Source organism: Triturus cristatus, chromosome 1_2 (assembly GCF_964204655.1).
Source record: "Triturus cristatus chromosome 1_2, aTriCri1.1, whole genome shotgun sequence".
Taxonomy (NCBI): Eukaryota; Metazoa; Chordata; class Amphibia; order Caudata; family Salamandridae; genus Triturus; species Triturus cristatus.
In genome coordinates this window covers 430443464-430466793 of record NC_140580.1, presented here as the reverse complement: position 1 = coordinate 430466793, position 23330 = coordinate 430443464, and the positions used below count along the sequence as shown (strand labels likewise).

At 40.4% G+C, this 23330-nt stretch overlaps 1 protein-coding gene across 1 annotated transcript in view; it reads right to left on the bottom strand.

The window, feature by feature from the left end:
- TFAM (transcription factor A, mitochondrial) overlaps positions 1-23330 on the bottom strand; it is a 277871-nt gene that overhangs the window by 126194 nt on the left and 128347 nt on the right. The window lies entirely within an intron of this gene.

The window sequence follows — 23330 nt, the reverse complement described above, 5'->3', positions numbered from 1 at the left end:
TGCCTCTCAACAGTATCCCAATGAACAACTAGATTGCTAACATTCTATATTTATTACAGAAGTGTGGAATGCCTGACGTCATCTTGATGTAATGAAAACTGTAATGCCTAGAGCATTTCCTTTAGAAATTACATATATGAGAGGGTCAAATCAAATTTCAAAGCTTTATTCGACGGGATGTCAAAAGCATGTACACATCCTAACACATACTATAAATACTACAAAAAAAAATCATTTTTAAAAAACTCATTAAACCATGGTGCTGTCGATTACAGAGATTAAAAAAGATTTCAACAACAATGGATTAAAACAATTCAGAGAAGAAACATGATTTTAAAAGTTAATCATACATTATTCAATATCAAAAGTTCATTGGCTAATTTCTGGAGGCTTTAAAGTGCGAAAGCGTATAATCCAAGCCCACCCTAGAAATTTTGCGACAGCAATTGCCATACAGGGTGTGCAGTCTGATTCAAGTATTCTTAAGGCCTCTTTGTACCTGCGTGTCCCCAAATTTATACACACAGGTTTTAGCCACTTACGACGAGGGCTAGTGTACAGGGGACATACGAACAACAGATGGCCTATATCCTCAATCAGATCTTTACAACAGTGACACTTATTGTCCTGGGTAGATAACCATTTATGGGTGAACGCTTTTACGGTAAGAGTCCCAATTCTGAACTGGAAGTACAGTTTTCTATCGGGGACCCTTTCTATGATATCCCAGTAAGCCTCACAAGATGGTTTGGGTTTAATGTCAAGAAAGCGATCAGTTAGCTTACCATTTGGACCAGAGCTATCGGCAGACATTAAAATCATATCCCAGTACATTTTTGTAATAGTTGACTTTGATGGGAAGCTTGAGCCATTTGGATCGTCCCATAGGTAATCTAGTTCCAACTTTGTGAACAAACTCCTAATTTCCTTAAGCCATAGAATGGAATGGAAACGATCTGCCCTGATGATGTCCTTCAGGGCAGTGGCATAATGGGCTAATTCGGGAGTTGTCATAATCCGTATCCAATAAAGTAGGGGACGTAACCGTGCTAAATCCTCTATTTTTTTCCTGCCCAGGTCATATGCAAGCGGAACAGTTGGGGTACTTTGGGGAACCCCGGCTAGACAGTGTAAAAACTTGTTCTCTGCCAATCTTAGTTGTTTCAAGTTAGTAAAACCCCACAGTTCCGAACCGTACAAAGAGGCACTTATGACTTTCATGTTGTAGATTTCTAAGGCAGGAGTAATGGGCTTGGTTAAGGAAGATTTATGCTTAAAAGCAATTGCACCCGCCAGCTGGTGAAATTTTAAGACAGCCATATCAATATGACTTTTCCAGCTCATATCGCTCTGGAGAGATATTCCTAGGTACGTAAATGCCTCAACCTGTTCTAATGGGATACCATTAAAATTGATTACACCTCTGAATGTTTTCCGCTGATTCAGGGACATGAACTTGGTTTTGGAGGTGCTTATCTCAAGTCCACGCGTTTGACAGAAGACTCCAAACGCGTTTGCCTTCTGAAGCCCACTCGGTGTCCGGGAAACTATCAGCGTGTCGTCAGCAAACATGAGGACTGGCACGCGAACCCCTGCTAATACAGGGGCATCCGTGGGGGAACAACTAAGGTGATCTACTATGCCGTTGATATATAAAGAAAACAGCGTGGGTGCCAGAACACACCCCTGACGGACACCACGCTCGACAGGAAATGAGTCGGTCACCTCACCCTGAGCCCCCCACCTAATTCTTGCGTAGTTGTTCTCATGCAGGCGGACAAGTAACGTTAACAGTTCCGGCGCCATCCCTGCTTCAGCGAGAACCCTCCAAAGTTTGGAACGGAGGACTAGATCAAAGGCTGATTTCAGGTCTATAAAGACCGCATAAAGAGTCCCATTGGTCAAAGTCACGTTCCTCCAATAAAGTGCTAAAAAATAAAAGACCTGATCAACAGAGCTGGTACAGGGTCGAAAACCAGCTTGGTACGGGGACAAGATGCCATTTTCTTCTACCCAAGATTGCAGTTTATTTTGCACTAGTCGACCTATAAGTTTTTGAGCTGAGTCTATGAGACTGATAGGTCTCTAGTTGCTAGGTAGTGATTTGTCACCCTTTTTAAAAACTGGAATTATTTCCGCACCTTTCCATGAGGTGGGGATAGGCGCACCCGTAGCCACAGAATTAGCCAGCCATTGAAAATACTGACACCAAGATAATCTATCACTTAAAAAAACGTCAGCTGGTATGCCATCCATCCCTGGGGCTCTACCCCCAGTCACGCAGCTTAATAACAGGTTGACGTCTTTGATCGTAAATAGCTGCTTTTGATAAAAAATAGTGGGGGGAAATGAACACTCTACTTCAGATGGGTTACAGGCGTATTGTGGTCTAAAAAAAATCAACCCACTGGTGATTGGCAACATTATTTTGGGGCGGTTGGGCGCTCCCTCCTCTATCCCACTTGACTATGGCCCAAAATTGCTTTTGATCTTTAGCTACACAAGCAGATTTCAGATCACGCCACTGTTCCTCATCCCAATGTTTCTTGGCCACTTTCTGTGTGTGCCTGTATATCTCTCTAGCTTTTCGCACACCTGGAATATTTCTAGATCTAAGTTCAGCACTGAGGTTCTGGCGGGCTACTTTGCAAGCTTTGTTGTACCATCCCGCCTCAGATATTTTTATTTTCTTGGTCTTGTCTGCTTTTGTGGACTTCATAAAGAACCCTTGAAGATTATTAAAGAAGTGGGTATGAGCCTCAAGCATAACTTGGGGAAAATGTTGATTGGCAGATTGAATGTTTAAGTTAGCCACTTCATCAATCACCACTTTTTTAAGGTCCTCCAGCTTCTCTGGGTTCTCAATAAATCTGCCCCATTTAACATGGCGCATGTTATTCGATGCTACAATGTCCAAGGTGATTTCCCCCCCCCCCCCTAATTTAGGTTCTCTGGACCCATTAAGTGCTTGGAATTCCATGCAGAGGGGGATGTGGTCACTTTCCATCCTAGGTATTATGGTCATATCAATCAGCCTATGCCATTCTCTAATGTCCACCAGGAAGTAATCTATGCGACTGGAGAACCTACCGTGGTCAAATGTTTTTACTCCCTGGCGATCAGACGTGATACGCCCATTGGCTGCTCTGAGCCCTCTCTCTAAACAGAAGGCTTTGAGTTGGATAGCTACTGCTGACCATCTTTTAACTACAGGAAGTTCCAGCTGAGGGACGCCCCATTTACTATCCTCCTCAGCAGCTAGAAATTGATCCTCCGGTCCAAGTTGCTCAAATGTAGTATTAACATCACCTCCCACAATGATAGACAGCTGGGTTGGGAGTGCTACAAGCTGGAGGTCGAGAGCAGTGATTACATCGGATGTATGTCCCCCGACCATCCCTCTAGCATAGATGTTAAAAATTGCCAATCCATGGCCAGATGCCCATGTGATGTTCACTGACAAGATGTCATTTGATAGGGAGCTCTGTTGCTTAATTTTGCAGCATAATGATTGGCGGATCCAAATTATCAAACCCCCTGATGGTCGACCTTTAGTTTTTTTTAATAGCGGGTGTTTGAAAATTGAGGAACCCCAAACGATGAACAGGGACCAATGACCAGGATTCCTGGAAGAGGATGATGTCAAACTGGTCGAAAAAGCTACACCACTCAGGAGACATTAACTTATTACCAATTCCAGCAAGGTTCCAAGAAAGAAAAGTCAACCCTGCCTCAACTGCTGAGAAACAAGAAGGGTCTTGTATTGTTAGTAAACTTTGAATCTCACCCTCCGTCTCGGTCTCAAGCTCAGCATAAGTACATGAGCTACCAGGTGGTTCTATTATTAATACCTCAGGTCCTAGACTATCACATTTATCTAAAGGGCTAGAGCATATCGATTGGGCTGGATCGGTTTTCTCTGGCTGTCTCTCTAGGTGGTTAGATACTCCCCTAGTTTCAGGTCGGGGGATAAGAACAACGTTCGATGAAATTAATCTCTGCGCTATAGGAGCACACAGTATCAAACTTGTCTTGGTTCTTTTTCTCCAATCTACCATCCCTTTCAAGTCAATCACATTCGTTCCGATCAGACAAGACCCCAAACCTGTTATCCAAGCTAAAACCCCAATTGCTGTTTAAGTCGCTCCTTCCCCATTTATTAGAGGCAGGAATCCGCTTTGGTCTTGATCTCATCGGATTCTTTTCACTGCCTCCCTTCCGATAGAAATATTCTAGCGTTAGTGGGATTATAGCGGTACACCTTCTTTGTGGGGGATATATATTGGCCAGGACGTTGGGGAGTACACCTGCGTTTGAGAAATTGAGAACTATACAGTCTCCCGCAATTTTTTGGGGGTTATTCCCTAACCATGCTACCCTTCGTGCCATGATAATTTCCCCTGCTAGTTGTTGTTCACCCCAAGGAGACATCTTCATATTATTTGACATCCAATGTAACGATTTACTAATCAAAGAGGATGTAGATTCCACTTTGCCAGGCAACAGGGTGGGTACGTTAGCTAGAACTAATGCAAAAGGGGAAGCCTCACCGATACATTGGAATGGGTCTCTCTCTTGGAGCGATGCGGTAGGTCTTGGTGGGGAATCTTCTTTAGCTGCATTCTGACCGTCCTTATCTACTATGGGTTGAGTAGGGGGAGGATTCACTATCACTTTTTCTCGTGCCCCTACCCCACACCTAGGGTGCTCCACATTTAGTGCGGGTCTACTTGGCACCAGGGTTGATAAACTACCCACCTCCTCCACTGTCTTAGTTAGAAGAACGCTCAGTCTTGTTACCTCTGCCATAAGCTGGTCGATTTTAGCCACCAATGGTTTAATGATACACTTAATCTTAGAGTCGATCATGCTAGCTATTTTTATGATTTGCTCATCCTCGTTCTCTTGATCATCGTGTTTCCCATTTACCTCATTCTTGTCCAGGCTTTTAGATGCAGAGATTGTCTTTTTCCTACCAGAATGTGACCCACCACTTTTGTACTGGGGTTTTCTACATGCTCTGACTGCTCTAGTCACAGGTGGGGGGACAGGAGACGGGGATTTCTCTACTTCAACGACTGGAACTACATCTACTTCGAGATTAATTTGCAGGTTGGTGACAGAAGACGCACTTTGTTCGAAACTATAACTAGCTAGAACCTCTACGTCATCAACGACACTACTATTGACCTGCAATGAGGATTCTAGCGGGGGTTCTGGCAAAGAACCCGTCGTAGGGAGAATAGAAGAACAACACAACCCTTATGACGCCCTTCTATCATTATTAATTTTGCTTACAACCTGCACCAGATAATTGTCCATGGTGTTAGGCACAGAGGAAACCTTTTGTTTGGACATATCTCATAAAATTATCCAGCCAAAGCTATACTATTACTCTACACTGTTTGTGCCACCCCGTAAGTAACAATTGGAGTTTGGGCAAATGAGATTGTTCACATATGTGTAGCGATATTACGACGCTATATAGAGTAAGCAAATAGTACTCGAGTTCCAACAGTACCTTTATGACCGTGGCCTTGTCGGTAACGGATCGTCCAGAGAAATATAAGGGGGGGGGTGGCCCGTCCCGTCCTCCTACGCCCTCGGACGGCCACAGACGGCCCGCCCTTTGCCCAGGCTTAGCCCGGCGCCGCCCGCGCGCGTCCCGGAGGGAGCCTCTGTGTTTTCAGCGCCTCCGGGCGCGATGATGGTCCTCAGGTGTGGCAGAAGTCGGAGGGCAGTCTGGGAGCTGTAGTCTCCCCCCTACGCTGACCGCGCGATGGAAGGTAGCGGCAGCTAGGGGAGACACACAGCGTGCAGGGAACAGCAAGACCGGAGACACGGGCAAAGCCAGCAAGCCCCAGCACAAGCGAAGACGACCAGGAATGAGAGGGTCTTATTTGCATCAAAATTATGGTTAGTGCTCTAAAAAACTAAAATGAGGACATATTTTCTGAGTTTTCAAATAGCGACAAAGAACTTTTAAATTACTTGAAATCTTAGTTTTTTTATCCAGTTGACCACTTGATTAAATGTTGCATCCAAGGGGAGTGGGTGTGGTGTTACTTCCAGAGCTGCAGACTTTGCAACTGGGGAACCAGGTTGGAGTTTCTGCTTCAGCTCAACATTCTGTGATTCTGGTCAAATCACTTAATCTGCCCATGTCTACAACCAAAATGAATTTGATCTTGTGTGATGTAACCAATGTTCATGTAAAGCACTCCAATACCTGACAACTCTGCACTATATAAAACTGCAAATACACAGAAAATAAGTGTTTTGCACACTTCTGTCATTGGGCTACATTTGGGCTACATCTGGGTGATATTTGGGCTACATTTGGGCTCTTTTGTCTCTGGTGGCCATCTTGGGAGATTTATTTGTTATGAAGTTTCCTAATTTCCTCATTTACTGCAGTCTCCTCAGTAGGAAATACTTTCAGTTTTTTACTTTGATTCCATCAAGAAGGCATTCAGATGTGGCACACATTTTCCATAAATTCTGAATGTTAGCACTCTAGTTGCTCATTAGATCACTGTAGTAAAGCTACTGCTGGTATTCAAAGTGCATGTTTCAGTCTGCATGTCAGAATGTTTTTATGAAATAAAAGAGGATTTCAGAAGTCAAAATGTGCCCTAGTTTTTCTTTCTGCAGCACTAATCATAATTTATATGGCAAAATGAACCCCCTCATTTTGTTCCTTTGTAAATTGTTTTAAGTGTTACCACTTTATTCCAATCAAGATGGCTTCAGGCGTGCCATACTTTTGTCATAAGTAAGACTGTTAGCGCTTTAGTTGTTCTTTGGAACACTCTGGGAAGCTGCAGTAGAACACAAAGGAATCAACTGACAGTCTCTGCCCTTGTTGGATGTACATGTTTTACTGAGAATGTCAGACTTCATTCTAACATGACTGAGAAAGATAATGTGAATTTACAGAAAATATGCTCTCAGTTTAGCTTATAGATCACCTTCCAAACCTCTGTGGGAAAAGTATGAGAAAATAGTTCTCTCAAACATGGTTCGTGATATCCCAGCAGAAGGCTTTTTCACATGGTAAAATCACCTTAGAACACACCACAATTCCTAAAATGAGTATGGTACCATCAACAAATGATTTATAATGTAACTAAAGTCTTAAAACCTTCTATTAACTGCAATGCTTTTTAATGAGGTGCTATCATGTATATTGGTCCCAAGATGGCTGCCAACACTTCTTCGATGAAGTACTGACAGCCAATCAGATCTCACGATGAGATGTGTGGTTAGGCTCCGCCCAGATATGTATGTGATTTTACTTTTGATTTTCTCAGGAACTACTGAACAGATGGACACCATATATGCAAAAGGCACATGCCTGACCTGAGGACTACCTCTTTGCCAAATTTCAAGTAATTCTGTTCAGCCGTTCGGGCTGTACCTTGGACTAAAGGTCCCTATTGAAAATTGCATGGGGAAAACGCGTTTTGGGACCCCCCTTTTTTCTCAGCCCCCGCTTGACGAATTCCCCCGAGACTTTTAGGGTAGGAGCGGAGCGCCCCACGTATTTTGAAAATTTCGCGAGGATTCGTCAACCGGCGCCAAAGTTATTCCAAATAGAAAGTTGAGGATTTCCTATGGAAACACTGTCCTAACTATAACTATCTACTGGCGACCGCCAGTAGAATATGAATGAATGAATGAATATATATATATATTCACTGAAAAAACCATAGGTTTCACACACGTTATAGTTAGGAATTAGCATTTAAAAAACCTTGCAAATTCACTGAAAAAACCATAGGTTTCACACACGTTATAGTTAGGAATTAGCATTTAAAAAATCCTTACAAATTCACTGAAAAAACCATAGGTTTCACACATGTTATAGTTAGCTGGACATTTCACTCGTAAAAAAACAATGAAATTCCCCCGTTATAGTTAGTTCAGCTAACTATAACTCGCGCGCCCGCAATCCACTGCTGATGACGTCACATATTACATCACTCATGACATGATCAGTGACATCACTCATGACATCACTGATGACATAAGGAATCTGTCAGTCTGAGAACCAAGGGCACAGTCGCTAGGAAGTTTAGAATAAGCGAAGAGTTTGAAAAGGGAGCCTCAGAGTGCTGTAGGATTCATTAGGATTTCCATCAAAAACCAGTGATTGGTGTATATCATCATCTGGATATCCACTCCTTCCCACCACTGTGATTCACTCCATCTTGGAGTTTCATTCGTGGTTAGTTAGTAACCGGAGCACATTTTTATGAGGCCCATGGAAAGGGTAGGAGAGAAGGGGAGAAGGACAGCCAAGCCACTAGTCAGGGCAAGATATGATATATATACCAAAAAATGATATATAAGTGGTGCAGTGCAGTAAGGTGAAATGTTAAAAAAGGATAAGGAGGAAAAAAAAGAAAGTTTATTGAAAAATATTCCTGCCAGTCCTTAACTAAAAATGGTGCAGAAACAGCTTCTAACAAATAGGCTGTTTGACAATAGGGTCGACATGTTTCAGCCTGCTTGCCTGGAGGGTCAAATGGCTTTCGTCAGGACCTTCATTTTATTATCGCTACTGCAGCAAAAGTGAGTGAGAAAATTATAAATTGTGAGACAGTGTTAAAAAATACAACCTTATTATGGTGTACAACTTCTTCGTATTGTCAGTGTGTTTATGAACATCTGTGGAAATACGAAAAGAGAATCACAAAAACAACACAGTCAGTGAAACTATCTGACAAATTTTCGCTTGAAACGCTGTGCCTTAATCTCAAGTGCTTACCTGATCAGCACGAGAAGTGAGCCTCACCTCACCCGGTAAAGACTCAGGTTAGAAGGAGGCCCCGCCCTACAAAATTGAATAAGATGTGGGGAAAATTCAGTACAATGAACCATGAGATACGATGGTTCAAAATCTATAATTTGAGACATTCTTCTGAATGTCCGTTGTATGCTCAGCTTTGAACGCTGAGGTGACTTCACTCAAGAAAACAGAACCACAACTAAAATGACGCGTAAAAACTAGGGCACCGGTGGAACACACAGTGCTCAATTGCGCCGCATCTGTTACAAAGAATAAGAGTTTCAAAGTTTTGAACTCTAGATCGCTCACCTCTCCGTCGGTACCTCGATGTGGAATCTGAGCCGTTTGGGAGGTAACCGGCAGCACAGGTGAGAGGTGTTAAAAAGAATGCCCTTTGGTTAAGCGACGACCTGATTCGTCAACGCTGGGCCAATGGGTTACTGTGTTTGATTAGGTATGGTCTCTGATTGGGCCCTGGAAAAGCCCGAGGTCACGCGGGATTTCGAGAAAAACTACAAAGTGATGTCAGCGTGTCAGGAAGGTGTAGTTCCAATGGGGTCGAGGAAAACTCGAGGTCACGCGAGACTAGAGAATGACTACTGAATGACATCAGCGTGTAAGGAAGGTGTAGTTCCGTGTATCTGATAAAGCTTTATCAATCAGTGGGACGCAAACATACTTCCATATGAAGGATAGAATAGGTTTAGCAAAAAGTGCATATCTAGATGAGGTAGTCCCAATCTTTGATCACTATCTCTGGATGAACCTAGATCAGTGGAGAGTTATAATGAGCTCCACGGAATATCATCGTTCAATCCTGTTTGAAAAGTACCAATTTTAAACACCCAGCGTTGTTCCTTTAAAAACAAGAAGCGAGATGTGTCACTTACATGTGATGGAATAAAGGGTTTCTCTAAGACTGTCCACCAAAAATCATTGGCTTGGTGCTTCACTTCATGGAAGTGGCGTGTCAGTCTCGTATTGGTCTTGTTGCAGCGAAAGGTGCTCTTGTGTTCTAGCATTCGCTGTCTGACTTTCCGAGTGGTCATCCCTATATACCGGAGTTTACAGGGGCATTCAATCATATAGATTAAATCTTCACTGTTGCAGTTGGTAAAAGATCTTTGCTCCCATGGTTTGTTTGTGCCTATGTCCAACGTTGTGGAATGGCTAGTCTGCGGGCATATTGAACACGTCCCACATGGGTGGTGTCCTTGTACTGCGGGTAGGTCCCATAGAGTCCCAATGGGACGTGGTCTTGCTTCACGAGGTCGTGTATGAACCACTTTGTCTCTAAGGTTGCTTCCTCGTTTGAGAGAGAACAAAGGCAGAGGTATTTTCTCTTTGCATGAGTTCAGAATGCGCCAATGCTTCTTCACACTCTTTTGAATTCCATTAGTGAGCGTGCTGAATGTGTGGACGAAGGTGAGCCGCTCCAGTGGTGGTTTTGCAATAGGTGGCTCTATTAGTGCTTCTCTGTTGTTGTTGGAGGCGCGTTTAAACGCTTTCTTGATCAGAGATCTCGGATATTGTTTAACAATAAGTTGTTCAGTGAGATTCTTTGCATGCACCTGGTATTTTTCCGATGTGGAACAGTTGCGTCTTACACGCAAAAACTGTCCGTAAGGAAGATTATCTCTCAATGATTTTGGATGTTGACTATCATATCTCAAGAGAGAGTTACGGGACATTGGTTTCTTATACAGTTCACTTTCAAGGCCAGTTATAGTGCTGAAGATAGAGAGATCAAGAAAGGCTAATCTCTCTTTGTGAGCTTCCACTGTGAACCTCAAAAAGTTGTTTCTGGTGTTCAACCAATCTAGGAAGGGTGATACTGACGACAAATCACCGCGCCAGATTACCAGGATGTCGTCAATATAGCGCTTCCATAGTCGGATCGAGTCACTGAAAGGGTTGTCATCGTTGAACACATGTGTTTGTTCGAATGAATGCACATAGAGATTGGCTAAGCTAGGAGCAAAAATGCTCCCCATGCTGGTCCCGGAGACCTGCAGGTAAATGGTGTCTTCAAATTTGAAAAAATTTTCTTTCATAGCCAAATGTGCAAGGGTCATGATGAAATGAACGGGAGTGATGGTATCCAGATCTGCATTGTTCAGGATGGAAAAGATGGTTTCAAGGGTCTCATCCTGAGGAATAGAGGTATATAATGATTCCACATCAAATGATACTAGAATGTCTCTATCGGGATCAAAGTCAACTGTGGGCAAAAGACGTAGAATATCTTTCGTGTCCTGCAGGTAAGTAGGCATCTCTTTTACTAGAGGTCTTAAGAAGTGATCAACAAAGGTAGATAGAGGTTCTAGTAGTGATCCTTGTCCTGATATAATAGGTCTCCCTGGTGGGGGCCGTTGGGCCTTATGGACTTTGGGAAGGGTGTAAAAGTAAGGCATCACAGGATGGGGGGTATTGAGAAACGATGCTTCCTGTGAAGTGATCCATCCATTAGATGATGCTTCCTCTACTGCTTCAGTGATAATTTTCTGAATCCTCTTGGTGGGATCTTGTTGAAGAGGTTTGTAAAATCTTCCATCCGCCAGTTGTCTGAGGCACTCTTGGCGATATATTTCAATATCTTGGATGACCACTGCTCCGCCTTTGTCGGCTGGCTTTATTATGATGGTTCGGTCTTCCATAAGGGCTTTCAAGGCCAAGCGTTCTTTCTTAGGTAGATTGCAGTAGTGATCTGATCTTGTTTTGTTCTTACATAAGGTGGTGATTTCCTCGGTTACCGCTTGTTCAAAGGATAACACCTGCGGTGGTACCTCATGTAGAGGGGGATTAAAGGTGGATTTGTTTTTCAGGCCGGTGTTAAGTTCACTCGAAGTACCTAGGGTCGTCTCTTTGTTCTTAAAGAAATAGTGTAGCCTTATTTTGCGAAAAAATTTTGCCAGGTCACATCGTACTTCAAAATCATCTCCATGAGTGGTGGTCACAAAGCCAAGGCCTTTGTTGAGTATCGATGTCTCATCAGCTGTCAAGATCTTGTTGCTCAGGTTCAGTACTAGATCGTCTCGGTACTCGTTCCTGGTTGTGGTTGTCCTCTCTTGGTTTGGCTGCGGGTGTTCATTTGTTGGGGCACTTGTGGGGGCAGGTTCCAATGCACCTGTGGTTGCTGACCTCTTCTTTTTGCCCTGGGCCTCCCTCGGCCCGACCCTAAAAAAGGCTGGAAATTAGGGTCCTGCTGGTGTATTGAGAATTGGTTTGGTTGGAAAGGCTGGAAAGCCTGGGGTGGTGGGGGATATCCCCACGGTGTCGGAGGCCACCATTGTTGGAAATTCGGAGTATATTGTCCTCTCCAGTTTCTTCTATTCCCTCGACCTCTGTATTGTGGTCTGTTGGGTTGTGGACCTCCATTCTCATACTCGTAGTTGTCATCATCCGAACTGCTCCCTGAGTAATTGGACCCATATCTGCGCCCTTTGTTGTTGAACTCGGGTGCTACGTAGGAATCGCTGGTGTAAGGATATATCACCTCGTGTTTAAATTTGGCAAGGTCTTTTTTGAATTTTTCTATTTTGGAGACCAGTATAGCGTCTTTTAAATCTTTATTACTTTTATTGGCTTCATCCTGGTTCTTTTTGAAAATTGTAGCAGTGACTGTGACTTTGATTTGGGCTTCCAAAGTCTGTATCTCTAGGAGGATGGTGTCTGCAATGCGTTTAGATGTACTGATGATCAAAATGAGCCAATCACGCGTGCAGCGCCACGCTATGAGGGACCAATCTTTTAGAAATCTTTTATCTTGCAAAAATACATACAACGGACATTCAGAAGAATGTCTCAAATTATAGATTTTGAACCATCGTATCTCATGGTTCATTGTACTGAATTTTCCCCACATCTTATTCAATTTTGTAGGGCGGGGCCTCCTTCTAACCTGAGTCTTTACCGGGTGAGGTGAGGCTCACTTCTCGTGCTGATCAGGTAAGCACTTGAGATTAAGGCACAGCGTTTCAAGCGAAAATTTGTCAGATAGTTTCACTGACTGTGTTGTTTTTGTGATTCTCTTTTCGTATTTCCACAGATGTTCATAAACACACTGACAATACGAAGAAGTTGTACACCATAATAAGGTTGTATTTTTTAACACTGTCTCACAATTTATAATTTTCTCACTCACTTTTGCTGCAGTAGCGATAATAAAATGAAGGTCCTGACGAAAGCCATTTGACCCTCCAGGCAAGCAGGCTGAAACATGTCGACCCTATTGTCAAACAGCCTATTTGTTAGAAGCTGTTTCTGCACCATTTTTAGTTAAGGACTGGCAGGAATATTTTTCAATAAACTTTCTTTTTTTTTCCTCCTTATCCTTTTTTAACATTTCACCTTACTGCACTGCACCACTTATATATCATTTTTTGGTATATATATCATATCTTGCCCTGACTAGTGGCTTGGCTGTCCTTCTCCCCTTCTCTCCTACCCTTTCCATGGGCCTCATAAAAATGTGCTCCGGTTACTAACTAACCACGAATGAAACTCCAAGATGGAGTGAATCACAGTGGTGGGAAGGAGTGGATATCCAGATGATGATATACACCAATCACTGGTTTTTGATGGAAATCCTAATGAATCCTACAGCACTCTGAGGCTCCCTTTTCAAACTCTTCGCTTATTCTAAACTTCCTAGCGACTGTGCCCTTGGTTCTCAGACTGACAGATTCCTTGTTGTATTAGTATATTGGATGGGGGATTGAGTCTGTCTTGGTCTTTAAATTTTCCCTCGGACCCTCCCCTTTTTGGTTATTATCACTGATGACATCTCAAATGACATCACTGATGACATCATCCATAGAGTATGTGTTTCTGAACAATTTTAATATGTTTAATATATATAGGGAAAGGCCTGTTGAAGAATGAGTGGGTGTACAAGTGTGTAAATGGATGATTTTCTGTGGTGCGTAACATGATTCTATAAGTGAGTCATTAAAAGTATCTTACTGCAGACTAGTAACTAAACTGTGTAAATGTCTGCATGTGTCTGTATGTTGGTGTATAAGTGGCTGCATGGTTTTGTGAATAGCTACATGAGTGTCTATATGAGTTATTGATTTCTTGTCTCAGTATCTGTATGGGTTCCTGAGTGTTTGTGTGGGTAGGGTGTGTGTGACTATGCATAAATGTGTGAGTGGGTGATTCTATGGGTGCATGGTTTTAAGAGTGCATCTGTGATGGACTGTATGGTTGAGTGAGTGTATGTATGGGTGTGTTAGGGATTGAATGTATATCTCAGTGGTACATTTGTGACTAACTACATATGTAAAAGGCAGTATATATGCGTGTAAGAGTATATAAGTGGGTAGATGTGAGAGTGTGTGATTGTGAGAGTGACTGTATGGATGAGTGTGTGCTTGTATCAATGATTCTATAAGAGCGTAAGAATGTGGTACTATTTTTATGACTAAGTGAACTTCAGTGTGTATAACCGCATTGGTGAGTAAATGGGAGTGTGATTATTTGCATGACTGACTAGGTGTATCAAAGGTTATATTAGGGTGTGAGAAGATGTGCTAATTTATCACATGGATGACATCATCAGTGATGTCATCAGTGATGTCATTTGAGATGTCATCAGCGATGTCATGAGTGATGTCACTGACCAGGTCATGAGTGATGTAATATGTGACGTCATCAGCAGTGGATTGCGGGCGCGCGAGTTATAGTTAGCTGAACTAACTATAACGGGGGAATTTCATTGGTTTTTTACGAGTGAAATGTCCAGCTAACTAGAACATGTGTGAAACCTATGGTTTATTCAGTGAATTTGCAAGGTTTTTTAAATGCTAATTCCTAACTATAACGTGTGTGAAACCTATGGTTTATTCAGTGAATTTGCAGGGTTTTTTAAAGGCTAATTCCTAACTATAACGTGTGTGAAACCTATGGTTTTTAGTGAATTTCAAAGGTTTTTTAAATGCAAATTTTAAATTTTTTTAATATAGTTTTTTATAGATTTCTTTTTCAAAAATTTCCCTATGTATACATTTATAAATTATCTGTATCCTTTAATTTTGTGTGGGTCATTTTTTTTTACTTTGAATTTGGATAACGGTGAACAGCATAGTTAATATCTTCTATTAACTTATGTCCACTTTATTTCTTTTTTTTTTTTCTATACATTTTTAGGGTGCGCGCACTGAGCGCGAACCTAGTACGTTTGCGTACGTTTTTCATGTATGCAGGCGTACGTTATCTACGTACGCATACATACGTTTTAGTGCGCGCTCGCAGCGCGCACCTAGTACGCATGCGTATGTTTTTGTGTACGCATGCGTACGTTATATACGTACGCATACGTACGTTTTAGTACGCGCTCGTAGCGCGCACCACGTACGCATGCGTGCGTGCGTCGTACGTGCTCCATGCGCTACACTCGCGTATACGCGTAGAGTACGCGCGCTGACGTTCGCGCATGCACGTTACGTACGCACATAATACTTATGCGCATGCGCGCGTACGCGTTTGCGCATGCGTAATTGCACGGTGCGCGCTCTGTGCTTGCTCCGTGCGCGCACCTCGGGTTATGTTAATAATAAAACAACACTTTTAATTGGTTTTCATTACTTTCAGTTTCAGATTGTTTCAACACCACACCCAATCCCCACATGGCAAGTCATGTGATCAAGAAACATCACTTTTCATTGGTTCAAAGTACTTTCAGTTCCAGATTCTTCCAAAACTACACCCACTCCCCTCATTGTTAGTTCTGATTCCCTTGGAGAAGGAGCTACTCTGTTTTTGTGAGACAATGGCAGAGCACCAGCCACCTTCTCAGAGTGAGCAGGACACTCTTGAGAGACAGAGGAAGCAGAAAGACTCCTTTATATGGCAGTTTTTCACTTTTCCTGAGGGACAAAAGAAGGTGAATGCACCAAAGGTCACCTGCATACTTTGTCAACGCATCTTGTCACGTGGGAATGCTAATAAGCAGTACTCTTTTAGTATTCACACTATGATGAGGCACGTTGAGAAAATGCATCCTGTGACTTTTCATCAAGCTTCTGGAGCAAACCCTCCACCTGCTCAGCCGATGACATCTGCAGCAGCTCAGCCCCACACATCTTCGGCAGCTCAGCCGAGCACATCTTCTGCAATGGTGCCTTCACCTTCTAACACACCTCTGGATATTCGTCCTTGTTTTCGGAGGATGACTACACGGTGCATGGATTATGCTTCTCTTATTACTATGGGTGAGAGCAGTATTGATCTCATTCAGAGGAAATTTGAGGAGCACCCTTGCACTGGGCCATAGTTTTGTTATTTTTTTTTTTCGTTTTTCTCTTCCTCTGTCCCTACATTAACTCAAGGGCTCTTTTTAGAGCCACCTAAAATCACAACACAAAAACTTGTTTTTGAATCTATTTGCCATTTTTTTTTTTGGGGTGCGCGCACCCTGCGCGCACATCCAATGGGGTTTTTTTTTAAAAAAAAAATCATTTTTTTCACCTTTAGTAAACCTTCAGGGACTCCCTGACAAAGACAGGGGAGTGGCAAAGTAATTAAAAAAGAGATGGTGTACATTTCACAGATGAAGGGAAGAGAGTCTTCCTATTAAACTTTAAACTCTGCATCAGTACTTACCTATAGGTACCCTAAACCTATCAAAAAAGATAATAGCTCATTTTAGTGCTGCATTTGAATTGGCTGTATTTACAAGGAGAGGAAAAGACACACAGAGTGGCTTATCCTCTCCTTGTAAATATGGAAAAGCACCCTGCGCAACTAGTACGTCAAGAAAAGTGACGTAGTGGTGGTGCAGGTGGCTTGTAAATGTGCCCCAGAGATGTTGAGGATATTAAGGGTAAAACAGACCAACCGAGAGTGACAGATACAGAGAGCAAACAACTGAGAAGGAGTAAGGCAGTTAAAAGACTAAGACATATGAATACAGAGAAAGAAACATGGATGAAAAATTAGTGATGGAGGTAGTAAAGGTAGGGGAGTAGTAGAGAAGGAGTGAGGGAGTTACAAAAGAGTAGTAAAGCAGGAAGAGAGAGTGAGAAGAGAAATGAGAAAAGCAGAGTAAGGAGAGCTGAAGAAAAGGAAGCATGAAACGAAAGCAGTGACACATACAGATATGTTAAACTTACCTGACCATCAAAGAAAATTATTTAGAAATAAATGTTTTTATTTAATTGCAAGGAAACTGAATTACATCTTTTAAATTTTCTTTCTAGTTCTGAAAAAAAGAAAAAAAAGTATTAATATTCAACAATACACTTTATTAAACAGTACATGTTTTTTCATATTATGCAAAGCAATTTTTTGCCCTTTTTTTGCTGTTTTCAGAATGTTTTGATTTTCACTGAAAATAGTGAAATCAATTGTATTCATCATTTAACAGCGGGCAAAAAAAAAAAAAAAACAATCTGAAAGATTGTTTAAAAAAGCCCCAAATGTATCCTCACTAAAACATACCTTAATAGAAATGTCAAAAATACCTTTTAAGAACAATAACAATTTACAAGAAATAACGTCTGTAAACCTTGTTGCAAAAGAACATTTTCCAAAATAATATCTGTCAAAGAAGTCCACAATTGTTTGTTTTACCTTTCCTTGAGGCCAAATGGTAAGTTTAAAATCCCTTTTGAGTGAAATATCCAATTTTAATCCTTTTAAATTTTAATAATGCTTTCTTCCGATGCTGATTTTAGTATTTAAAATTTGGTTTCAGAAAAATTAAGTAACAATTGGGTAAATCATAAGGCAAACGTTGCTTGAAAATCAATTGAGAATCATTACACAGTGTCCATCCTTTTTCACATTTAAGATAAACTGTGTAATGACCAGAAGTTATAGAAGGACCATCATGAAAAATTATTGCAACTGCTACAAAAGTTTTTCCAGATATAGATAATTGGTTGCCAACAAACTTCTTTAGTAAAGTTTCCAATTTTGTTCCATCAGCTCTACAACGTTGTACCATTAAAATTACATACTGTCCATATTTCTTTAAAAATAACGTTGACAACATTTCAGATTTACATTTAGAACATTCCATATTGTGATTAGCATCTTTAACTAATTTACTAAAAGTCACTGTTTTACTTTCTGGTAATGGTAAATATATGAACCTTTCAGAATCTACATTACTACTGCTTGTGTTCATACAGTTATCACAACAATGTTCCCATTTATAAGAGACAACAAATACATTTTCTACTTCTCCTCCTTCATCTTCCAGTACCATCAGGATATACATCAAGAATTCCTGTGCATCTTGCTGGACATTTTGTGTAAACTGTGTACATCCAGAACATACATCTAAAAGATTTCTAACATCAGAAGCACTTTCTATTTTTTTTTTTATCATTACTCAGCTTCTCATAAAGGAGACTCAGCAAAAAACAGAATCTTTTTTCATGATTTAGTATTATCTGCTCTTGCAAACTTTCAAGATAAAATACAACATTCAGCACTACATTTGCGTAGCAGTTGACACCAGAGCTATTTTCAAAATGACAACCAACAACCTCTTCCACACTGTCCTTTTTCTTTTTGCTTGCAGTCACATCACTGTCTTTTTGTTTTCTCTTCTGTACATCCTCATTACAGATATTCTCAAATCTCCTTTTCCGACAAACAACACGTTTTTCAAACACAGGATACTGACCTAAATGAGGAGCATAGCTTTTTCTTAATCTATTATACTCCTTTACACAGTTTGCATCAGCACTTACTTTTGAGTCATCAAAGTCTATCATGAATAAACCAGATAATTTTTTCACGCGTGACAAAGCAACATATGCCATACCTTCTTTAAACACAGTAGATCCAATGTTTACAAAAGCACTATCAACAGTTAATCCTTGAGACTTGTGAATAGTTACAGCATATGCTAGAGAAATCGGAAACTGCTTCCTACGTACATACAAGTCTTTCACCAGCAACAAACGAACTGAACAACGACTAATGACTTTAACCTCTTCAATCTGATCAAATTTTATTTTTAAGAATTCAATTCCATCTTTTTTCTGGTACTTTACAAAACCCACAACTTTACCCATAGCTCCAATAACTAAACCTTTTTCTACATCCAAATTGCGTCTTAAAATTACTCTACAGTTCATACAAACAAAGATTCTTTTCCAAACCAGCTGTTTTTGAAATGTTTTTCTCCAGAGAATCCAATTTAGTAGCCAATTTGCCTGTCAACATAATAGTTATTCGTTCATGTTGAATTTTATCCACAGCTTCCAGTTTTATGATCTCTTCATTTTCCAATTTCAAAAGTTCTTGATTGAATACAGAGCATTCATGTAGTGTTGGCATTAAGCAGATTACTATTTCTTCTGTTGTAAACAAATTACTCAGCAATCGACTCTGTAATGCTTTTCTGCCATGTTCTGTGAGTAGTCCAATTCTTATATCTTTCAGAATACTTGCATAGTCCTCATCATTGGCTTGCCTCATATTGGTAATGAGTTCCTTATACTCAAAATATGTCCAAATATTTACATTACCTATACTTCCTAACGACTTTTTCGTGTCTTCATGTGTAAGAGTATGGAATACCGGTTGTCCTTTAACTGGAGTAAGTTGCAAAACATCCCCAAAAACTATGAAGTGTTTTCCTCCAAATAACACGCCATACTCTGTCTTCAGAATTTGCTGCATTCTTAAATGCACAAAGGCAAGCATTAAGTTTGATACCATGCTTACCTCATCAATAATGAGAACTTTCATTTTCTTCAATACTCTTGAAACTTCCAAGCATGCTTCTCCTGCTAGTTTGTGGTACTGTATTTTGTTCTCATGCTCTACTGGTAACATTAGCAAACGATGTAAGGTAACTTCTTTTATGTTATACGCTGCTAACCCAGTTGAAGCAGTAACAACACAAGACAAAATGGAATCCATTTTCTTCTGTAGGTAGCTTCTAATTACATTAAGAAACTTTTTCCAGTTCCTGCTTGTCCACTTACATACATTCTCATTGGTTCGAAAGATGTGCATGAGCACTCTTTCTTTTCATGTAGTAATCCGTGATCAATTTTTTTCCTGACTTCTTCATTAATTTGTTTTTGTTCTTCATTCAGTTGCTGCTCCAAATATGTTAAGTCTACTAAATCTTCCTGAGCTTGATTCATAGCTGTTTCCACTTCATTCATGGCTATTGCTGCTTCATTTTCTACGACTGGTTGTCCTAGAGGATCTTGACTGAATGTCCCAGAACTTTGACTGTCTTGAGAACTGTCTCTAGCTACTTCAGCTGCAATTGTTGCTTCTTGTTCAATTTCTTCATTTAACATTTGAACATAAGTTGTGAAAGTACTGCATTCTATGCGGTCTTTCCTAGCATTGAAGGAATATTCATAACTCTGGACTTCTCCAAGTAGTTCGTCCTCTGAACGCCATGGTTTAAACAGCTGTAAAAGTGCCAAGTAGTAAAATTCCTTTTTGTCAGGAGTGTCGCAACTCAGCTTCCGGTGATTTATCAAACTTCCTTTTGTTTGCTTCACCAAACATCCCTCCTCACCACTGACTTTATATTTTCCATTGTTGATATCTTCTGTGGCATGCCGTTTAAAAATGAAGTTCTGCAGCACTTCATAGAGACACATGTTCTCAAGGTGATGACTTCTTTGTGGGTAATGTGTGTCCAACATGTTTGTTCTTAAAATGTCTGTACTTTCTGGTTCGAACTCTGCTAAATATTCAATTTCTCGAATAGATTTCAGTACCCGATTTCGCATTCCTGCAAGGCCTAAACTTACCCAAATTATTCTTCTGGATTTCGAGTACAGACATGCAGATGATAACCTATCTGAGCATTCGTAGGATCCAATTTCTCGATGCGATAACATCTTTAAACTGAAACTGTATAGCTTCTTACTGACAGTCTTCTCGTGAGAAATTTCTTCCCACATTTCCTTCAATTCCGTTCTGTAAGATGTGACATACCGAGCAACAGCAATAGAATTGTCAGCCACATACTGTATATCCATGTTAGCATTCCACATGGATAAAATGACTGGGTTGTAGTCATTTATATATTTTGACTCTTCTTTTCTTCTTAGGTTGTAGGTATTCTTAGGCGATTTTCTTGTAATAGTATGTCGCACAGCTGACATAAAACGGTTTACTCTTCCTTTTGAAAGAACAGGTCGTGGAAATCCAAATCGACATTTTGTGTAGAATTTATCTTTACTCTTGTACTTTCGTCGACAGTATTTTCCACACCGATGACTTTGGAAACGTAAAACTTGCTCTTTTAGGTTTTTCTCTTCTGTGCTTTTAGGTATAGCACATGTTGCATATCCTTCAATGAAAGATAAAACTGCTTCATCAGCATCTGTTCCAAATTTTGGGGCATCCTTGATCCACAACAGCATATGAATATGAGGAGCACCTCTTGCTTGGTACTCTTTTCTCCAAAAGAAATCCACAACTTCTCCAAGAGGTGGATTTTTTTTTATTGCAGATGAAGGACATCATAGCCTCAAATCTACGATTGAAATATCTGCAAACATTAACCGGATCTAATGAGCACAATTCTCCTGCTGTCTTGTATTGGATGTTTTCAATGTTTGAATTTGCCTCTCGCAGAAAATCCAGTAAATCATCCCAAGCGTACTCAGCACAGCTCAGGCTAAGGAACCATGTAGGAGTTCCTAAATTCCGTAACATACACTTCAATTCTCCATGGCGTTGGTACCAATATTCATTAGTTCCACGCTGACAAGCCATCAAATTGATCAATTGAGATTCCAAATGATCATCTCGCTGTTGCACTTTGTTGAGAAAGTCCTTTGCTGACACATTATGTAGATGTACTCCAGTTTTTAAAATGTGATTTACTGCATAAGATAGTGCAGACAAGTCACTTTCAAATAAAAGATGGAACAAATAAGGAATACTTTGACGAAATCTGGGATCTTCTGCATATAATCTTGTAGTCTGATACTCCGATGCAGGAATCTGTACTGGACGTTCATCATATCGTCCACCTTCTCCTGTAGGAAACAGTTGGGGAAAACAACGAGCTTCCAAGCTCTCCTCCCATACACTCACAGGAGTTCCTTTTGCTTTCTTCATCTGAAACAGATCAATAGTGTTTCCCATAACTTCTTTAGAATGAAGAGGATGTATGCTGAAATGTTCATAAATTTCTTCTTCTTTTGACTTATCCACTTTTTCAATTTGCCCAGTTGGTATTCCTGTGTCTTCTAGTATTTCTTCTTCATCTTCATCCATATAAATGGCTTCATACCATTTATTATTTTTTTTCAAATACAAATTTGCTCGTTGTACTTTTCGTACATCCACCAGCTCCTGCCAAATTTTCTTATTCTTTGTTGGTACTCCATTAACCAGAATAACTAATGGTTCAGCTTCCAAAGTATCTGCATCAATTGTTTGCATATTTTTTTTCAAATCCAATGGCAAATAGACAACTCTTCCTTTTAAACCTCTTTGTAAATCCGAAGGAGGTAATTTACCTGTTTTTGGCTCCGTACGCACTATGGTCTGAAACGGATGGACACATTGAATGAGTATAGACTCATACGTATTTAAATCAGAAAGTTCTGGAGGAATATCAACCAATTCTAATTTATTATGTACAGCTCTTGCTGGCATTCTATTTTCTTCTAACTTGTTATAACAGTATTTACAAATACGCTGATCTTCACCCAAATCAAAACTATTTTCCAGAAATATATATGTTGCAAAATCCTTCCACTTATAATTATCTTCATTTTCACTTTTTTTATACAAATCAACATTCCTTGTTTGAATTTTGTAATGGCTTCTCCGGCAACAAATACAAGTAATATTTGGTCTTTCATTAGAGATGATAGCAAATTTTGTCATTTCATCTTCAAAATTATTACTAACAGTAAGTTCTACATTCTCTTCCACATTTTCATCAATAACTGTCATTTTCTGCACTTTCTTGTTCTGGACCAAAGTAACAAAACTGAATCTCATCAGTAACCTTCACTACATCTGATACAGATCTACGGAACACAGCATTATTCAACTCATTCAACTTTAGTGCTGGACTTTTAGCAAAATACAACGTTCTCACAAACTTTCTCATTTCAGTATGATGAACAGCGAGCATCCTAAAATGGTGAAAAACACTTTGACACACTTTCCTAGATAGACAAGCCAGAGAATGTCCTTGCAAACCAGTATTCTCCCTCACTCTGCATGAATCTAGTCTTTGAAGCACCTTAATTTTCTGTTTTACACTCTTTTTACTATATTCTCTTAGAAAGTCAAGTAATTTATCAATAGATTCCTGACGCACAGTACAAATACTACTACAATTCCAAGTGTACACTGGGGCTTTAGGACGTCTCCCCATAACCTCATCAGCCATCACTTCTTCCTCATTTCTTGGAATCATTTTCTCCTTTTCCATTACACAACCATCCTTAACTTCATATGCTCTTCCATTGGTGTCAACTGCATGCAGCAAACTATTACTTTGAAGATAACTCTCCATTAAAAAATGGTTCAGTACTTGAACTATGCTTCCATTCTCCTAAGAACACTTTACAAA